Source organism: Bactrocera dorsalis, chromosome 1 (assembly GCF_023373825.1).
Source record: "Bactrocera dorsalis isolate Fly_Bdor chromosome 1, ASM2337382v1, whole genome shotgun sequence".
Lineage (NCBI taxonomy): Eukaryota > Metazoa > Arthropoda > Insecta > Diptera > Tephritidae > Bactrocera > Bactrocera dorsalis.
The window spans coordinates 1,230,994-1,255,019 of NC_064303.1; the positions used below are offsets into that span (position 1 = coordinate 1,230,994).

Below are 24,026 nucleotides of genomic sequence, written 5' to 3' on the forward strand. Positions count from 1 at the left end.
ATAAAAAAGAAAACAAAATATAATTAAGTGCAATGAATAATAACACCTGTAAACAAAGCTGCTGCGGCCTGACAGCTGTCATTGTGCAAAAACTAAGTGCGGAAGGAAGTGAGCTGGGTGTGGCAATAGCGCACGTTTAACACTTACATACACACACAGACAGAAATGATCAGCTAAATGAGCTGTTTATGACGGTGCAAAAATCTATAGAGTCTGGAGCTACAAGGGGATATTAAGTTAAAAAATCGCTGTTGGAAGAAAAACATATAAAACTATAGCCTCGTCATCAGATCTAGCTGTCGAAAGGTCAAAGAATTTTAACGGAAAATTTAAAAAAATTGACCACTTTTCAAGGTTTTAAAGTACTATTTCTTTGAAAGTTTTCGATTTTATTATTCGACAGAGTTAACAGCCAAGCGGCAATTAAGATAATAATATCACAGCGCATTGCGTCAGAGATGCGTTTGGAAATAGAGAGAAAAAATATACAGGGAATTGTCCGGAAAGTAACAGGATTTAAAATGGGCTCCTTCTGCTTCCATATCTGGGCTGTAGGGCGGCTTTCATTAGGTACATAGCTACATCCAAAAAGACCTGGTGCCACCGAAACACACCACTTCTTGCTAAAGCAACATCTGAGTAAACCTGCCTGATCATATCAAAAGTCTCTGTCGCAGAGTTTCACACAGAATTTAATCGCGTACGGACGCTGCATTTTCGGTTTGCGCCACTCACAGAAACATGTCGCACGAAAATGTTTGTCCTGACTCTCCAGGTGCTCGAAGACAACTGACCAGCTGCTCGTTAGTTAGTTAGGAACACCCTCTACCGAATCCAGTCGGTGTTCGCACGGTCCGAAGTACAGTCGCGGCGGAAGAAAATCAGTCCAACTACTTTCCTGGCAAACCCTATATACTTGTTGGCGGAAAGCGGCGTCCCGACCACAAGGGCGTTCCATGAAACGAAATAGCTGAGGAGGCTCAAGAAAAGTCTTTGAAAACGATTCACAACGAAACTTCAGAAAGGGCTGACAGACGTATCAGAGTGAGATGGAATGCAAGTGACCGTAAGGAACACACGCAAGCTTTCTAAACACACAGTCTTGAAAAGACTGCAGAACGGTTGTTGGCTTAGTCGCAGGTCACACCATCAAGAATTACAAAGTACCTGTAGGCCAGGTAGCTAGAGTAACCTATTCCATAGAGCGATAGTAATTTTTATAACGAATGTGCAGGCAATCCGAAGCCCAAGACTTGTAATATTTCAAATTTTTCTATTATTTTGTTTGTAGAACGGTGAATTAGTCGAATATGACTTGTGGAGCACTGTCTTGACAACAGAGCTTTCACATCGCCAAATATGCACAAAGACGATGTCAAAAAGGTTCGCTTGATATCTTTACGCTATTAGCTATTTTTATTGACTTCATTTGGCGGTCATAGAAAATAGTTCAGATAATTTTTATTATGTTGCCGTCCATAAATGTCGCTTTCGGCGGTACACTGCGCCCATCTTCTTCGGTTGTCAAATACCAGGATTTCATAAACCACTTTCAAATGACTACTTCGCCATTATTTGCTATCAGCAACATTCTTAGCATCAAATATTTTCATTAAGACACGAAATGCCTTTTTATCGCTACCTCTCACTTTTGGTCATTCAGATCTTGTCGAACATTAGTCGTTGAGCAGCTTCTTTGCAAATAATCTGAACTCTGCAGCTGGCCGGTAGCGAAAGTATAAAATCTCGTTCCATCGCAACTTTCGCATGAGTTAAAACCAATCGCAGCCACAAATTCAATTTGCATCCTCAAATCGAAAATAGCGCCATAATTCGCCGGCTAAAGAGTGCCAAACGTGCGATTATCCGACACTTTTCCACAAAAACAAAAATATTGGAAAAATCTTTTGCATATTACTTTTGCTCCGATGCAAATGGAAAAGTCGTAAAAAGAAAAAATTAGCGCAAAAATACCGGTTCTACATTTATAGGTCAGCAAAACTGGCGGTGGCATCGTTGCAATGAACAAATAAAGCGAGCGCATACATGCTAGCATATATAGTGTACATCTAGCGGTGCTTTATTTCGCCTTTTATGTGCACAGAGTCGAGGTTGCCTCTGCCAAGCGAGAGGACAAAGTTGAGTCAAGCCTGGTTGAAGTGAGTGTTTAGCGCTTCTAAAATGTCTGTACAAGTATGCCGAATGCACGAAGTTGAACCTGCTCACCACACATATACATAGACAGACAAATATATTGATCGGAATAGTGTTTAAGTGGGGCTAATGCAGAGTGGCAGTGCACCGAAAGGAGGTTATTAGATGAAAGGCAAGAATGAAAAATTTTAAATTTTTAATGGAATAAAAGTTGAAAAACTTAAGGAAGAAGTTGAATTAATGAACGTGGTGAAAAGAATGACAACTAAAGTTCAGCTAAAATACTACAGGAAGGCAAAACTATAATCCGCTAGTCGATTCAGTGACGGTGTTTGCAGAGTTAGGTTAAGTAATATGAATGGATTGCTTTAATAACAAAAAAGTTCGTTTAAACTGAAAATAAACAGAATTTAGATTATAAAATCACTCAGGATTGTAAATAGTTGATGAGCAGTTCTCTAAAGACGGCGCACTTAGCCTTGCTAGTTTCGAGCACACAAGTTCTCAAGGCTGTATCTCCGAAACTATTATTCGGATCAACTTGAAAATTTAGGACAATATTCTAGAGGTGTTATAGAATTTAATAAGACAATGAAAAAAAATCAATTTTTTGAAACCCGCAAACCCATGTGGATTAAGACGGATTATCAAAGACTTACGTAGCGAAGTTAAACCGAGGGCATCTAAAGAGTTTCTAAAAAAGTATCAAATAAGTATCAAAACATCGGACTCGGACTGAAATTTTTTCATAGATTGATACAAACTTGGTTCAGGTTCGGCTGCGATTTGATCTTCATATGACAGTTAGAGTGCGTAGCCAGGTGTTTTGACTAACTTAGTTTGCCGTTTCCACAACAGTCGGGTGAACGTATCCGGAACGGACCCGGATTTTTATCCGGCAAAGGACTGTCAACTCGGCAGAATTCTGCAGCTCCGACAACAACCACTAACAAATTTGCTCGAAATTTTGTGTTTCGATTGAATTACGGATACGGAATCGTTCAAAATGTTGATGAAGTGTTTTGGAGAGTCTACTTTATAACGTGTACAAGGTTCTGAGTGGCAAAAAGTATTCAGTGAAGATCGTAAGTTGCCTCCATGCAGCCCTGTTATTCACGATAATATAGAAAAAGTAAAAAAAAAAAAATACAGTTCTTGGATGTCGATATCTCTTATGGGTCGTGGCAACAAGTTTTGATGAATGGTTTGGGAAACAGATTCATAAGCTGGTTGTGTCAAAAGATGTTGTTAGGTAAAAATGACGAGTCTAAATCACAAGGAACATGTTCCAGAAACCGAAAACTCTAAGATTCGCTGCATGCACTGAAGGACAATTGGAACGTTAATGGAATTGGCTCAGGAGCCTATTTTGAAGGCGATAATAAAGATTTGTATGAAAATGCGTAAAACTACAATTTATTTTGTTTTGAAAAAATTAGAAACATTTTATATTCATTTCTTGAAAATTCGGAATTCCACTGTAAACTAATACCGTTATTTTTTTTTTTTAACTGTTAGTGCGAGTTTAATCCAATGAACACAGAATACCAAACAAGTCGTACACACTTGCAGACCCCGAATTCGCGACTACCCGCACAAAGCACCGTCCTCAAGCCACTTCATGTTATATCTTTGTGCTTACGAGTGCCTCTCTTCAACTTCTAATGGCACATTTTAACTACAAAGCGTTTGGAGTAATTATTTTTACGGCCTCATCTGCGCATATTACAGCAATTAATAATGCCTAACATTTAATTATGGACATTTTTTTCGTACCATTATTTATCTTGCTTGAAATTAGTGATGTAAAATTAAAGGAAATGAAATAAAAGTGCCGTCATCAGCTACAAGAACAATGCGAGCTTATGCTAATAGAATTATTACAACGTGGATTTCAAACACGGCGTCGCTTTATCATCTTAATTTGCGTTAAGTGTGTGGACGGCCGGAGCTGATAGCGTGAATAATGAGTTTACTGCTACTTGAGTTATGAGTTTGTCACAATTCAACCAAATTCGAAGTTAAAAAAGAGAAATTAATGCTAAATTGGAGGCAGTGACAACATGCAAACAAAATTTTAGAAGGCAGGAAATCCCAAGTAAAAATCTCTGACCGTGTAACAAAGACAAACGAAGTTGCTACACTTGATGATGGATATGTTCCATGTTGTTTGTCTGAATCTAAAATTTAGAAAAAAATTAGATAAGACAACTGAAAGCACAGCATTCTGTGAGTAGGTTTTGGGCGAGGCTCAATCAAAATCGACAAAGACTGAGGGATTGACATTTTTATCTTCGAAAAGCCTCGCGACCCTTGTAAGCATCTTTGGCAGTCACTTTGAACTGAACGTAGGAGTGCAGACTGGATCTTAATGTCGCGGTCGATGACATTAAAAATGTGATAATTTGATGACTCGGCAGCCTGTATTCTCCCACTCTGAAGACGACCACAATTATTGCCAAAGCACAAATCCGCAACAAAGTCCTGAAGTCGTTAGCCCTGAGTGAAGTGTGGTGATTATATAATGAAGCATTGTTGGTAATTTTCGAGGCAATCGGTCGGCAGCTCAGTGGCAACGCCGTTCGGATATGTGGTGGAATGCCGATTAAGAAGCTTCAGACACGCCAAAGTAATGCGCTCCGTACAATAAAAGGATGAAGGAAGGAACACGATGTACTCTTCGCCAAGCTGCTGCTGCTGCTGGATGTTTTCGCTGACACAACCCTGTCTGCTTTAAGCGGAACAGTCTTTCAAGACGACATTGACCAAAACGCCGACCAGACCACGGACGCAACTAACTTCAGATACGTACAGAATCGACCGCGACTTACCAATATATTTCATCGCACATCTATAACCACCTTTTTGTTTTCCGAATGAATTGCACTCAAATAGGATTTAGATAACCATTAAAACAACAACCTACTTGGGCGGTAGTTTTAGTTCCACATTTGTAAAAGATTTGACTAATCATTAAGGTATCGAAAGTAACCTTTTGTTGCACAAATCAACGAGATCTTTCGATACGAAGGTAAAGGTTTTTCAATAGGAGCACTAGAAGCCACTGACTCCGAATTGTGGTAGTAAATTTTAATAACTTCGACTCGTTATTGGATCGTATATCTTTCCATGATCAAATGATAAACTTTACTGAAGAGAAATTTCTAAAGAGTGGGAAAAATACGGCATCGTTTGCGGTCCCTATCGGCTTACTTTTGTAGTGCTCTATTAAAACCCTATATATATAACTTCTAAAAATAGATCAGCGACCTTCTTTCTACTTTGCAAGACAATTTGTAATTACATTGCCTACCCATTGAAAATTATATTGGTTTCTCGCTACGAATATACACATTCAGACGATCCATTAGCACACTCAATCATCGGCCAATGACTTTACGCCTGCCAGTAAATTAAAAATTATTACGCCAGTAATGCCATACAATACTTGTCGATGTTTTCGTGAGTGCTGAAAATCGATCAGTTCGAAGTTCGAGCAGATCAAATGATAAATAGTTATCGCAAGAAATAACTGACAGCATAATAAAGCTACTGTTTCTCTACATTGCTTGGCGAACTAGCAGCGAAATGAAATAAACGACTAGTTGCCGGCGATTATATGGAGGAAAAGTATGTGCCACAGCGTGTGCCGACTTTAGGTCTCATGTGCCCATAACTGCATACCTTCCAGTTATACAGGGTGTGCCTGGAACCGTTTTGTTTTCACTGCTTTTGAAGCATTTTGTTTCTTGCGCAATCATTGTCTTATAATTACGCTGATGGCAGCTTGGACAAAAAAGAAGCAATGGAAGAATAATTATAAAAAAATACTGCAAACGACTAGAAAAACGAAGACAAAACATTAAACCAGCTAATCGTTGAAAAGTAAATTGAACCTTAATGGAAAAACAATATGCGCGCAACAACAAAGCTACCATGAAAAAGGGGTCAGTCAAAGCTTTTAGTTGCTCGCCACCTCTAAGTGCGTCGCTGCGCCGCACTGAAAGGGAAAAGCTTGGGCCACGGGTTGAGCATTGGGTTGTTCAATAAGTTATTTCGTTTTTAGTGCAATTTAAACACGATTTTTTTAGTGTGTAAAATATGTCATGAAATTTTATCCAATATACCCTTTGCCATTTTTTGGGCAAGATTTTGATTCCACGCTATTTAATTTCTGATCTTGCCGGCAAAAAACTGATCCAAATGGTTTTTGGCTTTCTAATGTCTTGAAGCGAGGGTTCTCCCATTCAAAAAAATTTGCAATGATCAGAACAAGTATTAGAGTATTAGTCCGAAGGTGCCAAGTTTGGAGAATATGGTGAGTGGCTTATACCATTCATGCTGCAAACGCTTTTCGCGCGAGTCATCAGAATTGCATTCGATCTCGCATTATAGTGGAACACTACTCCTTTTTTATTGATCAATTTTGGACTCTTCTGCTAAGTGCAACACTCAATTTGACCAGCTCATCACAATATACTTCAGAATTAATTAGGGAAAAGCTCCCACTAACATAACCTTTTTCAGTTGACTATCGGTTTTGGGACTAGTTTGAGCTGGTTCATCTGTTTAAGACCATAAGCTCATGCATTTTATTCTTCTTCCAAATTAATCTTAGACTTTTCAGGTGCTTATTATTGGTCGCATTAGACAAATTTAATGTCACAGCAATCTATTGAGTTTTTATTAGACAATTTACATCGACCGACGACTTTAATTTATCCCCATCGGGTTCAAGAGGGCTTCCAGGACGTGATGCATCTATAAGATCGAAATTAGCGTCACGAAATTTTCAAACCTTTTTTACAGTATGCCGAAAAGGCAGTTTTCGATCTTCCAACTTCGATAGGGAACCAAACAAAAACGATTTCAAAAATTGAAGAATGTTTTTTAAATAATCCTTATTACATCAGCTGTTAAATATTTAACGGTAAAGCGTTTAGGCGTGAAGTTGGCTGCGAAAACATTCAATAAGAAATTAGAAATTTCTTAGTGAACGACCCAATATAAATTAGTTGATTTAGTTTAGCTCACATTCGCTTGAAATAAAGGCAATTGTGAGTGACGGCTCATTAGGCGCCGATACAGTGCAGAATTCGGGCAAGGCAGCGCGTCAAGTCGATGATGTGTTGAAATCTGCTGGAATTTTATGTAGAAATTTGAAAAAGAAGTTGTAGTAGCACCAAATTTGTTGATACATATTTTGGAAAAGGTAAGCTTTGAAATGGTTTCTGAGAGCGAGAGTATTGAAGTCCAATTGATTTTTTTTAAGAATGACCATTTACGTTTCGTCAACGAGCGGAAAGAGGGATGGAATTTAATCTTTTAAAGGAACGGTAGAATTCTCCAGCGTAACAAAAAAATTAAAGTTATATATATGTAAATAAGAAAAAAACACAAAACTAATTTGGTAGAGATATTTCTGTATAGGTATGTACTTATGTATGCTTTCGACTTATACCCAAATCGGTTTGTGTGATGACGAAAGAGTAAAAATAGACATACATAAATAAATTACTTAACAAAGCGGCATTGTTATGCTAATTGCCGGAATTTGTATACAAAATTACCAAACAAAAGGGACGGCAACTCGGCGAGGGGACGCGGCGGCAATGGACATAGCAAATGCGAGCAAATTCAAAAGCGAATTTAATGACAACTTTGTTGCGAAAAACTACGAAACGAACATTCGACAGTCACTAGAACGCAGACAATTTGTTGTTGTTGTTACGATGGTAAACGGAGCATGCAAAAATTAGAATCAATTTAGTGCCATATTTTGCTATCTTTCATGTTGCTCGTTTGAAAATATTTCATGTCGCGTCGTACTCTGACTAATTAAGTGAATTACAAGTGAAACGGAATGTCAAGGCTTTTGGCATTGCATTTTGTGCGGTTATGAATTGAAATTAATTAAGCAATTATGATGAGTTTAGGCAAAAATGTAAACCTTTTTGTGTTGATTTCGAAAAATATAAATTTGAGAGTAAAATATACAAAAAGAGTCATTAAGTAATTGAGTGTAATTGAAATTGAGTAAGAAGAATTCGTGAAACTTTTAATATTGAATTCGAAGTAAATTTAATATTTGTATATTTGGGTAAATATGTATATTGTAAAAAAAAATCTTGTCAGAAGTGGGATTCGAACCCACGCCCTCAGAGAGGACCAGAACGCTCCGAACACAACCCGCATAGCAGGCAAGTTTTTCACACTTGAGTCTGGCGCCTTAGACCGCTCGGCCATCCTGACATGTAGAGATACTCCAACAAAAACGTTAAATACGCCTTAAAAGATATAACTAAATATATAGATACTTGTGTATATATACAGACTTAACTACATGACCTACACATCAATGAGTGATTTCCTAGCGATCCGTTATCTATTTTTACTCCATGTGTCAATCAATGATAGCGATGTTGTTATCATTCTTGTCTCTATGGTACATAAGAAAACAGCAAAGCGAGTCTGCCCACGCAACTACAGCACATAATTGATTTCCCAAGCGGCGATTTCTTTGATAAGATAACAAACTCTGCCACTAAGAGGCCCATTTCTTGTGAAACACTTTATAGTATCTGTTAAAATGTGTTATCTTATCTAAAACGTAATATGTAACAGTAAAGTTATTAAATCTATTAAAATAATCGCTTCGGTAGTTGAGTGCTGCACTTGTAAATGATCAATTAGGCTTTAAGTTTTGTGATCTGAAGTACATGTTAAGGGCTTCAAGAGCCCTATAAATTAGGGTGTGCCATTTTAATGGAAGAAATATTTAAGTAGACTCCAATAGCTATAATATTAAATGTGAAAGTGAAGTTACCTCAGCGATTTATTTTGAAAATTTTTGTATTCTCTTGATCTCGTAGGTGAACTCCAGGAGAATATCCAAAAAAAAGGGATTTTGCGATGAGAAAGATTGGACCGTTTAAAATTATCTCAAATCAGAAAAGCACTTTCTATTTTAGGTGGATTCAGGTAATGATCTAAAGACTAGTCAAAATTTGTATTTTTGGCAAAATGACAGCTTCTCAAGAAAATAGTTTTTGTGTGAAAAGTTTTACATTTCCTAGGCTCTTACAAAATCGAAATTATTATCAAAAATCGTTTTTCTGCGATCATTACTAGATAAATATATCAGAGAAAATGGCATAGAATTTTCAAATCAATCGGCCGTTTCGGAAAAAATCTTCCTTCACTGACGTCCTTAAGGTAAAGATCCAAAGACTAGCCGAAATTTTGATTTTTGCAAAATGACGCCTTCGCAAAAATATAGTTTTTTGGGACTAGTTTTACACTTGATAGCGTCTTACAAAATCGAAATTATTATCAAAAACCCTTTTTCTTCGATCATAACTACAGATGTCGAGTAATGATCGAAAAAAGGGTTTTATATTAAAGAAGGTTGTACGAAATTTTCGAGTCACTTAATAAAAGTATCTTTGGATCACACAAAGCAATACATTTACGAGTACATCACTTTATGACAATCACGAGCACACGAGTAAATACATTAAAACGATTGTTAAGTGAGAAATACATTGTTCGGGGCTAAGTATGCATTTATAAGCCATAAGGGTTCGACGAATCATAATAATGGACCTTTTAATTAAATCGTGACAACGTTGTAATTCTATAACATCGAAAAAGTAAACATTATTGAATGCAAATAAAGCGATGAAGCGCACACGATTCACTTAATTGATGAATTAGCTGAAGCATTAGGGTTCGGATATTCGATACACAAAACAGCTGCAACGATCGTGGCAATAAACTTTGTGTTTGCTATGTGAAAATACTGATTGAAAAGACAATTAAGTGCGAAAGCAAAAACAGGCTGCATGTGTGGGCTGTAGAACGCTGAAGAGTACATGCTTAACAGTCTTTTACGCTACAAGAGTGCTGATAATAAGTAAACCTGATAGCAGGAAATCCACTATGAACAACATGCCACACCATTTGGCTAACATATATACCTAAATAAAAAGGTCAGGGGCACAAAAGGCCGTTAAAACTGGAGTGGGTTACTTGAGTTACAGTGACGTATGTATATTCTGAGTCGAGTGGATCGCACCAATACTTCAGTAACACTGTTAGTGGCAAAGTGTGTTTTCAAATGTATACTTATCTATCGTAAGTAAAGTTGTAAGGTTTGAAGATTTATAACGTAGAAGCCACATATCTTCACTATGATTTAGTTTTTAATGTGAATAAATATCTCCTTTTTTGACCTGCTTTCCACCACACACACACACCGTTGACCGGCTTTCATGTAATCCAAATAGAAAATAAATGAAGCGCGCCCGAAAAACTGAAACCAGTTTGGATTTCAGTTTCAGACAAACTGTAGACTCACACACACGGTGGACATAGAGCGCCGCCAACCGCCGGTAAGGCGCTCAAATTACGCACACGAAACTGGTTTCTTCCGACAGTTTTTTGCTTGCATTTTCAAGCAAAGCCGGCTTCATCAGTTTTTTGTGTACATACTTCCTTGTGAGGTTCGTGCAACGACGATTTTTTATTGTTTGCTTTATTTCCCTTTCGTAAATTTTGTGTGTTGTTTTTTGCTTTTCTTTCTTGATCGCCCTTCTGCTGTTTCAGCTGCATTGTTACTCTTGCGCGTGCGTTTGTTGTTTCTTTTACGATTTGTTGATTTTTCAAACGCAATCTTAACCGCTAAGTAAGCATTCACGTTTTAGGCACAAAGGCTGCTTGCTCCCTTGACCAGTGAACACAGCCATACATACATCGAAATTCATAACAAGAATACCATGGAACTTATTGAAAGCTGGTCACGACATGCTCGGCTACAATTGCAAAGACCACAACAGCGCTTCCTCTGCTGACTGTGTGTCTGCAGAAAAAGGTTCCGCTGCTCATTCAATTACCTCACAATGGCTGCCAGCCGAGAGCACCTAAGCTGATTTATTGTAAAAAAAAAATACAATAACAAGATGTGTGTTTGTTGTTGGCTTTTGTCAAATTGACATTACTTGATAGCTCTTCTTTTCGCCACACAGTCTACAGACATCTTATTTCCGACTTTTTTAATAAGTACTTTATTAACATATATTTGAAAGGATATGCTAACACATTTGTAATTTTCCCGTTTGTCAAGCGTCGAGTGGAGCAAATTTGGTTTTGTTCGCCTGCTCTCAACTGTCACGAGTTGGTACTACGCAGAGTCATTTGCTTTATGGGCTGACTTTGACGCTTCTGCTTGTTGCTTTGACGGCTTTTTATTTGTAAAACCTTTTCCGTTGATTGTTCTTTGTTGTGCTTAACCGAAAGTTGTCACAATTCCTGGGAATGTGCAGACATTTAATAGGGTTTTAATGTCGCTCATGTGTTATGCCATATAATACTCTTGTTGACTGCTTGTTATGTGAACAAGATATGGGTTGATGTGTAGAACTTAATTGAAAGAAATACATTTTGAGTTGACGAGATAAAATCTGGGTCTGAAGAGAGTGTTTGAACAGCAGGCAATTGTATCGTTTCCTTCTTAGTAAGAGTATAGGCTGATGGGTAACTAATTGAAGATTCCAAAAAATAATACTGGAAAATGTTGAATTGTCGAAAAAGTCTTTTCATATTTCTAATTCAACGTCAACTTATTTTTTTTTATATTTATAATGAACCAAACTTTCCAGCCAAGTTCTCTTAATTTTTGCCGAGTTATGAAAGATGTGTGTTCAGCAAAGAATAACCGATGTTAATTCGGTCCATTAAATTTTTCACAGACAATTCATGTGGCACCCAGACACACTATTGACAAAATACGAAAAGACTTTTTCGACTGCCCATTAGTAGTATAGGCTGATGGACAACTAATTGAAAACTCAAAAACAGAAATAATAATGCAGGAAAATATAATTTTTTGAAAGGTTTCACGTCGACATACATACATATCTAAGACTATCCGAGCATGTGTATTCTCCAAAACATGACGTAGCGTCAGAAGCTAACTAAACCAAAATTCGAAGTAAAGAAATTGACAACACACCCCCGAATCTATAGATTGAAAGCAGTGAGCAATAAAAATGCAACAAAACGACACATTTGGCAATCCAAAAGTGGAAAGCGCAGAAACCAATCAACAACGAAACGAGAAACCGAACAAAACACTTTTACCAAATGAAAATTGGCGCCAAGTGCTGACTAGAAAAAATTATAAGCTGGCAAAAAAAAAAAAATAAGAAAAAGAAAACAATTTGAATACAAACAAACATATTCTGAATGAGTTGTCTGGTCGATGTTGGAGATAAAAAAATGAAAACTGACTAAGCAAAACAGATTCACATACCGGAAAAAGATTCGTCGGTGTGGAATAAGTGTATTGACCACACAAGGCGCAGGTATTCTACGATTGTTACAATACAACGTCAAACATACTTGGAGTATTCGTTCCTATACATATGAAACATGTCATTGAGACAATCAATAAACGAGATTAAGTAAAGTCAAAGCACATACCGTTATTGCTTTTTCTGCAAGAAGGTTTTATAGAACAGTAGTGGCCACTTGTATTTGATAGTTGATGCCTTCAGTTCTGTTCAAAAAGTCAAATACATTAAAGGAGCATCTATGGGCAACCACAAAAGCTCTCAGCTATAAATTTATAAGGAAGCTTACGAAAATTTTATACATACAGTGAACCAAAACAAAACTTGTACAGAACATGTTCTAACCTTGGTGTTTGGGCAAACACCGACTACATGATCCCACTTTTCAATGGGAAAGAAGGTTCAAAGTAAACATGGAAAAAGATTCTTGGCGTAAAGGTATGTTAGCTACGCTCTGAACATCTATACTGATGGCTCCAAAATGGAGGATGGAGTTGATGCGGGAATATACTGTCAAGAGTACGGCATAAGGCAACCTTTTAAGTTGCCGGACCATTGCAGTATATTTCAAGCTGGCCTCTAAAACACCTGCAGGCAATTCTAGGGTCAACATTTACGAAGAATCGAATATCGGCCAAAAGTGTCTTGGAAAGCAGGGCAGGAGTATAAAGTGTTGCCAGAAGTAAGCAACTTCTACTGAGTTCCAGGTCACAAAGACATAGAGAGCAACGAAATAGTGGACGAGATTGCCAAGCATGGTGTGCGGCTAACATCCAAGAACGTGATCAACATTGGGATCGCAAAGGATCAAACTGGTCCATGCGTGGCTTATTGGCCAACCAGATTAAGCTAACCTAACCTAATAATACCCACTAGTCAAGAAAAAATCTATATTCTTCATTCTTCTTAAACTGAGTATTGTGTTCAACAACTTAAAAAGTCATAAACAAGCTACCTCTCAATAGCAAATGCAGAGGATGGCAGCAAAGCGAGCACAAATAAGGCGATAAAACACAGAGGCTAGCAAAATCAATAAAGTCAACAACTTTTATGTCCAGCATAAATGAATTTTTAATATTTATTAGCGAATTTCTTGGCTGTCAAGCAACTACGGGCAACACACAGACAATGCTGTGAATAAAAACAAGCAAATAGTGGGAGGCGGAATGCATACACATTCACTTACACGCAACAACAATGTATTTATATGGTCTTACAGCGATAAACATACAGCGACACCCGCACCCAACTGACGACTGGTGTTGCCAGCTAATTTAAATGCAAAACGCACTTCATCTTTCATTCATTCATTGAATTTAGCGCTGTTTGCACACACACACAAACACATATGTATATATTTACTTGCTGATTGCACTTTTAAAACGGAAGTTGCTGGCTGTCCATCTTCGCTTTGACGCTGCGCTGGCACCCCTTTAATTTTCCACTTTTTGTCGCAATTTTATTCTGTTACTGTGTTTGGCAAAAAGCGCACTTTGCATGCAGCAATCGTACTTCCACACGCTTTTTTCTCGATTTTCCTGCAATAAACGCTAGGAAAGTCAGCAAAAAATGTGACAAAATAAAGCCGGCACCGGCTGAACCGGCTGCCATTCATTATCAATGTCAACGCAGTCAGTCACTGCATGCTGTTGGTGGGCGTGTGCACAACTTCACATACTTGTCGACTCGCAGACAGACACACACCCACACCTCGTGCCGTCAGATGCCACTTGTTGTTGCTTTCTATTTCTGGCCGGAAAGTGGTGCTGCAGTGATTTTTTGTTCACACTACAGCAACAACAAATGTGTGATTCGTTGAAAAAATATGCAATTTTTATGCAGAAATTCTTGTTGTTGCTGAATTTTGATCGACGAAGTGTTTTCAACACACCTTTTATGCACATAAAAACACAATTCTAACATCGCTTCCACGTATGAGAGTGGGAGTTCCTGTCAAAACCTAATATATACATACATATGTATACATACATATGTATATATATCTATTTTTTTTACATTGAAAAATGGTCAACTTCGCAGCGCATGAATCTATTTTTCCGACTACAATCAAACGACATCATTCTTCGGTTTCTTCCTGCTTATCATTCGCTCTTTAATCAGTACACATATTTTGGTCAATAAAAGATTTCACTGTCTTTGTCTAAGAATCGTGTTTTGATTTAGTGAGTTCGACTTCATAAGCGAATGATTTACTGGCAGATGTCAACTGAATTTATGGCTTCAGATGTGGGCAGTCAACTTTGGCAGAAAGCTGTGTTAGTGGAGAGAGCAAAACGCTGAAAAATTGATGGATGGATGTATGGAGAGCTTCTCAGTTAAAGATACCGATGTATGTATATATTCTACAAATCCAATAATAATGTGAATATTCTATAAATTCAAGCCACAGAGTTGTTATACTAAATATTAAAAAAAAAATTGTCGAAAAAATATATGTACTCCTTAGCACTATATCCAGCAAATTAAGCATTCAATAATGATTCGTACACCACTATTTTATTACATTTTTAAATTGATCACTAAATCGATATTCACATTATTCTCCTTAGTTTTCCATTTAACAGAGTGATTTTAGATTGTCATTGCTATTAACCTTTCGATATTAAAATGTCAGTTTTTATACTTAAGCGCCATTTAACAAAACTGTCAAATGAAAAACGTAATTTGATGCGATGAGTTTATTGTACATATATGCTCTACTGCACCGATGTACCCTTACAACGATATTGCACATAAAATATTATTAACACGTACCCTGTAGGAATATTTTCTGTTCACAGCAGTTCTTTTGAAAAATAAGTAGAAAATGATTGAGTAATTTGAACACGATTTCACAAAAAAAAATAATGATAGTAATAAATAAATAAATAATTATTCAAATTCCACTTAGATTATTTTTAATGTTTTTTGTCCTAAAATTCGATAAAAAAAATTAACTGGTAGTCATCTTTAAGGGGTATTCTAGTCTAAAATGCAAGAAAAATCAGTTCAGTTCAATTCAGTTTTTTTCGTTAAATCGTTTTTTGGAATTTATAAGTTCGTATAACACTTTAAAATTTATATATTCTTCCTTGATTACGCATAAAAATAAACCAAAATATCCACAACAGTCAGAAACTGATATTTTTCCTTACCGGATGCCTCGAATGAAAGCTGGAACATTTTATTTGCGTTCAATTTGCAATGTGCTGGGGAAGGGCTGGGTTTAAAAATTTTATTTTATTGCCAAATCACGCACAGCGATTTTTATGGTATTTTGGTTAATACCAAACATATATGAATATTCCCGCAAATAGATGTGTGAGTGTTTGTAATAATTCGTATAGAACATGAGGGTATGTACTCGTGCAAAATTTCGCTAGAGAAAGGTCAGAGCAAATCTGTTGCAATCACAGTGGTCACAAAGAGAACGACCAACAGGACACGAAGCGTAGGGGAGCGTACGACAAGCGACAATACAGTTAGTATGCAACAAGCGAGCGCCTGACACATACCGACGCCTGTCCGACGCGTTTCCGCTGAATAGACACGTGCCGACACCCGCTTACATTCATATGTACACGCGTTTATTCAAGCAATGTTTGCAAGTAGTTGAGTATAAATACATATAAACATACATACATACATTCAGACATGCATATGTACATATGTATGCTTGTTGTGACATTATCACTTTGGAGATTTTCGGTCGAAAAGGCATGGCATGCAATTTGACGCAACCATGGCGTTGGGGCTGGCATTGGCGCTGCGACAAGCGAGCGGAGCGGTGCGGCAACAGATGGCAACAATGGCTTATCGAATGGCAGGCAATCTGCGATGACGCTGCGGCTGCAGAGTGAGGCTTCGAAGCGGCAATTGGAACAACTTGTTGGGTGGCAGAGACTGCCGCAGTGCCGCAATGGTTGCAACAACAAGCAAGAAAAGCAACAAAACAAGCGCTTGTTGATGATTTGGAGCAGCAATTGCTGCTGCTGCTACTGCTTTTATTTGCTGCAACATTGCAGATGAAGTGTTAATGTTGTGAGTGTTGATGCCGCTCATTGTTGCCAGCGAGCGCGCGGTGTGGTGCTACATTTTATTTTCGTGCTAAGAATCGGTGTTATTGCCCCCGATGTTATACATTTCAACACACACACTCACACACTTTGAACCAAATATGCCGTTTTACATGAATTTCTGTTGGTGTAAGGTGTAAGCTACAGCATCAAAAATGTGAGAGTCAGCGAAAATGAAGGTGGGTGTGTGTGTGGATGTACTTGGACGACAAAAAGGGAGAGAAATCTAAAGTAAAAGCAATCTGTAAGGATAAACGGAAGTGCGAATGGGTGGCGCACGTCTGCATTCTTCCATGTACTGATGTAACCACCAGCAATCCTTAACCGTCAACTACTTTTGTGATTACTCTTTTCCTGCTCCCCTGTCCACCCCTGCGCAGCCTGGGTAAAAAAAAATCCGGTAGACGCGGCTAAAAGGCAATTAAACGTGATTTATTGTCACCGATACTGTGTTCCCAGCGCAAATGTTGTTGTTTTCATTTCGGTTGTATTGTTGTTGTTGGTGGGGTATATGGCGCTGACACGTAATTCGACATTGTTAAAATTTTTATTGCCACAAATGACTTTTGCCGTGGCATTCCTTAACGCAATTGACTAAATTCCTGCTATAGCCAGACATATGTACATACATACATATGTATAGGCATTGCAAATATATAAGTGAGTGATTGTGGTGTGTTAATGGATGTGCATATATTCATATACGAAAGTTCCAAACAAATCCGAAAAAAAGTAATCGGGCGCTAAAATGCTCCAGCTGTGACATGGTCCCACGATTAATGTGGGTAATATTTTTCATTCAAATATTGGAATATACAAACAAACATATGTATATTCTTAAAAAATGAAACGTTTAACGAAAATGCTCACAGCGGAACATCCCACACCACACATGAATAAATTTCCAAAGTAGGTATGTATCATTACTCATAACAAACGCCTTCTTTTAAGTTGCTGGAATCCCAAAATGTATACATACATACATATATCATTACTCAACACACGCCTTCTTTCAAAAAAGCGAATATCATGGGTAGACTCCTAAGGAAAGGTTGCCATTGAAGTCCTTAGTAAAAGAAATTCAGGATGTGAGATCAAAGCTCATCCTAACCTAAAAATCCGTTTTAATACTTCTGGGATAACTCCCGAAAGCTTCCACTTAACTTCGATCCGTTCTAAAACATTTTAGTTTTTTCTTATCATCCCTTCAGTGCCTAACATACAAACACACACACGAATAGAATGAAAAGTGTATTCAATTCAGCATTTTGCTGGAGTGTAAATATGTGCCCGGGTAGCTCAGTCGGTAGAGCATTGGACTTTTAATCCAAGGGTCCAGGGTTCAAGTCCCTGCTCGGGCGAGTATAGTTTTTTATTAAATTTTTTTTTATTTAATATTTTCAAAAAGGGTTTTTGAGGTACAGTAATTTGATGTTAGATTTATATGGCACTAGATTTGAAATTGTTGTAGTATACGCACAATTTAATGATACTAATCTTAATCTACATACTGGGTAGTCGCGTAGTGGGTAACCAATAACATTGTATAATACCATATCGTGTTAGAAAGTTGAGATTTTAAGCTTCATTTAACCAAAAAAAAAATGAAATTCGGGGACGTTGAAAAAAAGTTGCAGCTGTTCAAAAATGAGTGAAAATAATGAAGAAATTCGCTATATTTTGAAATTTTTATATAAAAAAGAGAAGAATGCCACGCAAGCCACCAATGAAATTTGTGAAGTTTACGGAAACGATGTTGTATCAATTCGTGTAGCACAAAAGAGGCCAACCAAAATGGTACATATTTTTAACTTATATGTATGTATATAAATTAAAAATAAATTAGTTGAAGTTTGATTAGAAATACGAAAAGACTTTTTCGATTACCCAATATTAATGACTAACAAAAGTGCTTCGTTCTTCCGCGATCACAGCAGCAGTTTAACACAAAAATTTGTCATTTTCGGTTATTTCATCAATTCTGACAAATTCGTGACACATTTCTCATTACGAGCGCATTTCGCCAGCCTACCACCAACTGGGCTTCCCTCGAAAGAAATAACAAAAAAAAAATATTAGAAATTGCGGCAGATAAAAGCAGGTGGTTGGAGTGCTTTAGGATGCTAAGTAAACTTCATTTATTCACTTCGCTTCATTTGGCGAAACACCCGCAAACCCAAGTAATTGAATCTATTTGTTGCTGCTTTCTTGCCGCACACATATAAACAAGACACGATTATCGGCGTGAGCAGCAAGAACATAAGCCACCACCTAAACACATCCCCAAAACAGCCTACACCTACCGAAATGGGTCCCAGCTGCCAGTCAATCAGTCCTTGCCGTGCCGCAAACGAGCGCCATTGTTGTTGCTGCATTGATTTGTTGGCAAGCATGAGACAGACATGACTAAACGCACAAAAGCTACTCATCACTGCTTCGCACAAAGACACCGCTGAGACCGACGACGACGACCCATTTATTTCGAATTTGCTCTCCCTTACTTCACACACCTCATGACGAAATATTTCCTTTGTGTGCACGTACTTTCACTGCTTTCTTCACAAAACACAGAGCCTGCCCACTCCAGCCTGGCAGACTGCGCGCAACTCAGCTGGCAACTCGTCAAAATCATTTGTGGCAACTTTGCGCAAAAATCCCATTGTGCACTTACAGAGATAATTGCGAAATTCCATACCCCCACACACAAAGTCACTAGCGGTGCACCGTTATTCCCAGCCACATATCCTTCAACATCCGCCGATAAAAATCTACCGAAAAAATACCCGCTTCCAAACATGGTTGTACTCTACGCAGCGCATCTTGGCCGTATCACCGGAAGGCTGACGAGCAATCGGCTCTTGGGGTGGCAATAAGAAATTGTTGCTATCGCTGGTTAAAGTTGTCTTGAAGCGTGCATGTGGTCCTGGCAAGTTGGCTTTGACTACCAACACCATCCGAATTGCTGCGCCGTGACCACCCGCTGGCCACAAGCCATATGCACTGGCTTAGCTGTCTTTAAGCTTTGGCATTGTCAACCCTCTACCCCCAAAAGAAGACGAGCGAAGTATTAGTAAGAATATAGATATACTTATACATACATATACATATGTATGTGCGATAAACATTGGTTTGGTCTTTTTACAGTTTTTATTTTCCCTGTATTTATGTTAGTTTCCCAATTGGCATCTATCGATTCGCCGCATAGCAATAAAGTTCACGGCATTTAACTTTTTATTTGCTATTCCGATGCTGCAATTTCGTATAGAATTGTGCAACACTGAAATTTTCCAATATTGCACGAAGAAAGTAGACAACTCAGCCTATTTTATGACCCCAATAAAGTAAAATGAAACTAGAAATCAAATTGCAATTGATTTTAAGTCTTTTGGGACTATTAAAAGGCGTCACAAAATGCTACAAATGGATTAAAAACATCACAATACTGTTTGGACTGTAATTTTATAGTTTTAGTGCCACATAAATTGGGCTTAACAACCTCGAAACATCTTTCACTTTTTCATTAATTTTCATTTTCGGCATTTTAATTGAAGTGTATGCAAGCAGAATTGCGAATTATTTAGACCCCAAACAGAGTATATTAAGTTTCCCAGATGGAAACGTCGGAGACCTGAGATAAGCTGACTCGATTTATTCATATCCATCTATGTGTATACACGCGAACTAGTCTCTCCATTTTTTATATATCGATTTAAAGTTTAGCACACAGTCTTTTCTCCCCAAGAAGTCCTAATTTTTCCCCCAATATCGGACCATTATGCACTACGCTTCTTTTTCTTAGGCACTACAACCGTCGTTCTCCAGATGTCCCTACTTTTTGCGAGCTCACGCCAGTTGTACATATGTACATCTTAAAGGCAAACAGCTTGGTCCTTCCATCGGATGAGTGGGCACCCTTGCTTCCTTTATTCACCAATCTCTTTCGAGTCGAAAGAGCTTTTCGCTGGAGCATCATCTTCCAAGCGAACAACATGACCTAGCCTTAGCGCTTAACTATATCAATGTCGCCGTGGCTACCATACAATTCCATCACTTTCACTTCTTTTTTTTTGCTTTAAAAGACTAAACTCATGGCTCTGTTATTAAGGCCTACTACTCTAAACTGCTCGGAGAGGTTCTTCACAATTTCAAGGGAGCTGATGGTTGTGCCTAACGTCATTCTGCATAGCCGTATGAGTTTCCCATGTTTTCTTACTTTATTAACAGACTAGAAATCAAGCAAACCGTTGGCCGGTTAAGTTTTCGGGTTCAGTTATTCATATATGTAGTTTCTATAAGAAATTCAGCTGTTAATTGTTTTTTTTTTTCTGAGTTTCATTCAAGTACATCCATATTGTACCTATGCAATGATTCTAGTGAGTAATACCTTCCAACAATTTATTTTCAAAACTTTCCCGAACCAGATTGCGAAAAGGCCTTCAGATTAGTTTTCGATTTAAAAAAGAACATATCAAGAGTGATTCAACCTCAAATCATTTCAGTAAATCTTTCAAATACTAAACACATTGAAACGAAACAACAAATTAAGCGATTAACAACATAAAAAGAAATATTGTAATTTAAAACAAATCCAAAACTAAACAATTAAGTAACAAAACTAAAAATAAACACCATGACGTAAAAATTTGTATTTGTGTATCATTAGGGCGCACAAGCTTGTTTTGTCCGCCCTCCAACATTAGAAGATAGAAATTTCACACAACAAGTGTGCACCGACGCCCACCAACAACCCAGGCCCTGTGATCACTACAGATTTAACTGTCAACGGGCCATGTAGGCAGCAAACACACGAAAATCGAGACATCATATAACACATGCTACGAACACACATACATACATATCTACATATTTATAAACATAAACTCATTTAGACACTTTTCTCATGTATCTGAATGGGCAAACGAGCGTTCTTGACATGTTTTGGAAAACTTAACGATTTTCCCGCAGCCAATGAACGCAAAACAGTCGCATATGAAGCACATGTGTGCTGGTGTGCGTGTGTGAATGAGCATTGAAACATATTTTTCGTATGTGCCAGTCATTGATTTGACAGTTCGAAATTCGACAACGCGATTGAGCGATGAATTTCCTTGTTGTGCGTAAGTAAATGATTGATTTTCCATGTTCGCGAGGCAATTACAAGCAGATAGGGACGACAGAAGTGAAGTGGAAGCCAATATGATGGATGCATCACTAGTCGTCTACTTTTCGGCACTTATAAAGAAAAGACTTCCAAGATTGAGAAATAGCGAGTCAAAATAAAAGTAATGAAAACGCATTGTTGCGGAAATGTGTAGATAATGTTTTTCAATGTAGTCATTCGCAATGTGAGCGCTTATCAGCAGCCCTTCGGTACCAAGCGTACACACAGAGTACACCTTCCATTTCATATCGAGTATTATGCAGTACTCAGATGCTCTCGTAGAAGTCTATCAAGTTCGCCGACAAAACTTGTGCCAATTGCCAACTGTCAAATGGTTGTCTATTGACGTTTTGCTGTATTTTCGATCGGCTGTCAATTGGCTTATGCCAATCTCGCAAATTATTCATGTGCGTCGAAATTCTCTTTAAGGTCTACAATCGAGTTTTCAAACATTTTTATAGAAACAGAGAATATTATTTGTGAAATCATAGAAGAATTCTTGTGAGAAGTAGCATCATTCCCAATAACAATCGAGCGGCATATGAGCTATAGTTCGCTCGTTACAGAATGAATACCCCATTCAGCTTAGGTTTTCCGTTTTGCGCACTTGCCCACACATTTCAAATGTAAACAAGTCATTTCTAGATAGCGCAACTCTTCCGCAGCTGCTTTCATTGCCCGCCCTGATGTCGCAATGTGACTTACATACACTCGTGCATTATTGATTGCGTTACGTTGTGGTTTTCACGATTTGTTTTATTATTTTTATAATGAGAAATATTATTTACATACAACACACATACACACAAACAAGCAACGTGCCTATGATTTTACGAAGGCAAATAAAAAGTATCTGCCCAGGCTGCTAGTATGTATGTATGTGTGTAGTTTATTGTTTATTCCGATATAAATTTACATATGCCATATGCAAGTAGAAATGAGTGGAAGGCCTAAGAAAATACGAGTGTCTTATGGTAAGCGCACGGAACCCAAGGTCGTTGCTAATCGAAGACGTTTACAAGGTTTCACTCGTTCGTGGAAATTCAATAATTTAAACGTTGGAAACTGCCGTGATTATTTGCGATTCTAGATAATTGCTATATAAAGAATTTGTGGGTATTTATATTTATTTGTAAATTCTAATGAGTCGTGTGGGTTTGAGACCTGATTTGGATTGAAGCTTTGTTTTCGATGCCAGATTTATAATTGCTTTTTAATTTTGCGTCAAATTTGTAGTCGTTATTTAATAATTTTATTCATATGCTCGCCCACAGTAACTTAACTCATTTGCATTGGAATAATCTTCTTTAGAGAAAATCCTATAAATCGATTAAAAAGGCATTTTGTGATTATTATTCCCTTCCTAATATAGCAAATAACATTTATGTGTGTTTATGAATGTATGTTACATATGTATGCATTTACAAAAGTGGAGAACATATTGAAATGAAATCGAGTAGTAGTAATGACTTTCACCAAAAGTAAACACATACTTACATACAAAGTGATTATACTGCTCATATGCAAAATATAAAACATACATTTGTATGTAGATATACGTATACAGTTATGGACAACACAATAGCGTCACTTTTTTGATTGAATAGTAAATTTAATAATTTCGGACCATAGAATCAGGGTTATGAATTGTCCTGCGGAAGCTGCAGACTTATGTAAATCACATATGTACATATGTATGTATATAGGAAATTTGTGAAAAATAATCAAGGAATGCGTAGGTTAACTTTGGTTAATCTGATAGGCTAATGACCAGTTTTGGGCCTTTGCGAAACCAGATGAAGTTCAGTTACGAGGTTCATGAGGAGTAGCCTTCCTTTAGGATGCCTACGCTTTCAACGGATTCTGTGGCCTCACTATCAATACATCTTTAAGTGTCTTATACCCTGCAAAGATTTAATGAAAATTATAAAACAAGACTGGAATATAGTTAAAAGCAATTGCTGATGAAAGGAATACTTTTGAGGGATTTTGGCTTTATGGATAACTTTTATAAAACACCTGTCCAAATTTACACTAAATCTGAACTTCGAGGAGTGAAAGTCTGTTATCATTATTTGTAAAAAGTGCGAAATTTTCACCAGAACATTGTACTCGTATTATTATTATATTCATCGTCTACAATATTGATAAGAGAGCAATAATATCACAGTTAATATAGAAAAACTGCACTCAACCGTAAATACATACATATGTATATATGTGTAACTGTAAATAAAAATGCATGTATGTATAGTATATGCACGACTGCCGCTCCGTTCGCCA

The 24,026-nt window shown here is 37.5% G+C and overlaps 2 protein-coding genes and 2 non-coding genes across 4 annotated transcripts in view; 1 reads left to right on the plus strand and 3 right to left on the minus strand.

Moving 5' to 3' along the window:
- The window catches only part of LOC105232266 (40S ribosomal protein S8), a 366,487-nt gene that overhangs the window by 255,095 nt on the left and 87,366 nt on the right, over positions 1-24,026 (minus strand). The window lies entirely within an intron of this gene.
- LOC105232275 (centaurin-gamma-1A) overlaps positions 1-24,026 on the minus strand; it is a 267,016-nt gene that overhangs the window by 240,320 nt on the left and 2,670 nt on the right. The window lies entirely within an intron of this gene.
- Trnal-caa (transfer RNA leucine (anticodon CAA)) lies at positions 8,284-8,406 on the minus strand. Its single transcript has 2 exons — positions 8,369-8,406; positions 8,284-8,328 (listed from the first exon to the last, which is right to left on the minus strand). It is a non-coding gene; the product is annotated as a tRNA-Leu (tRNA).
- Trnak-uuu (transfer RNA lysine (anticodon UUU)) lies at positions 17,871-17,943 on the plus strand. Its single transcript has one exon. It is a non-coding gene; the product is annotated as a tRNA-Lys (tRNA).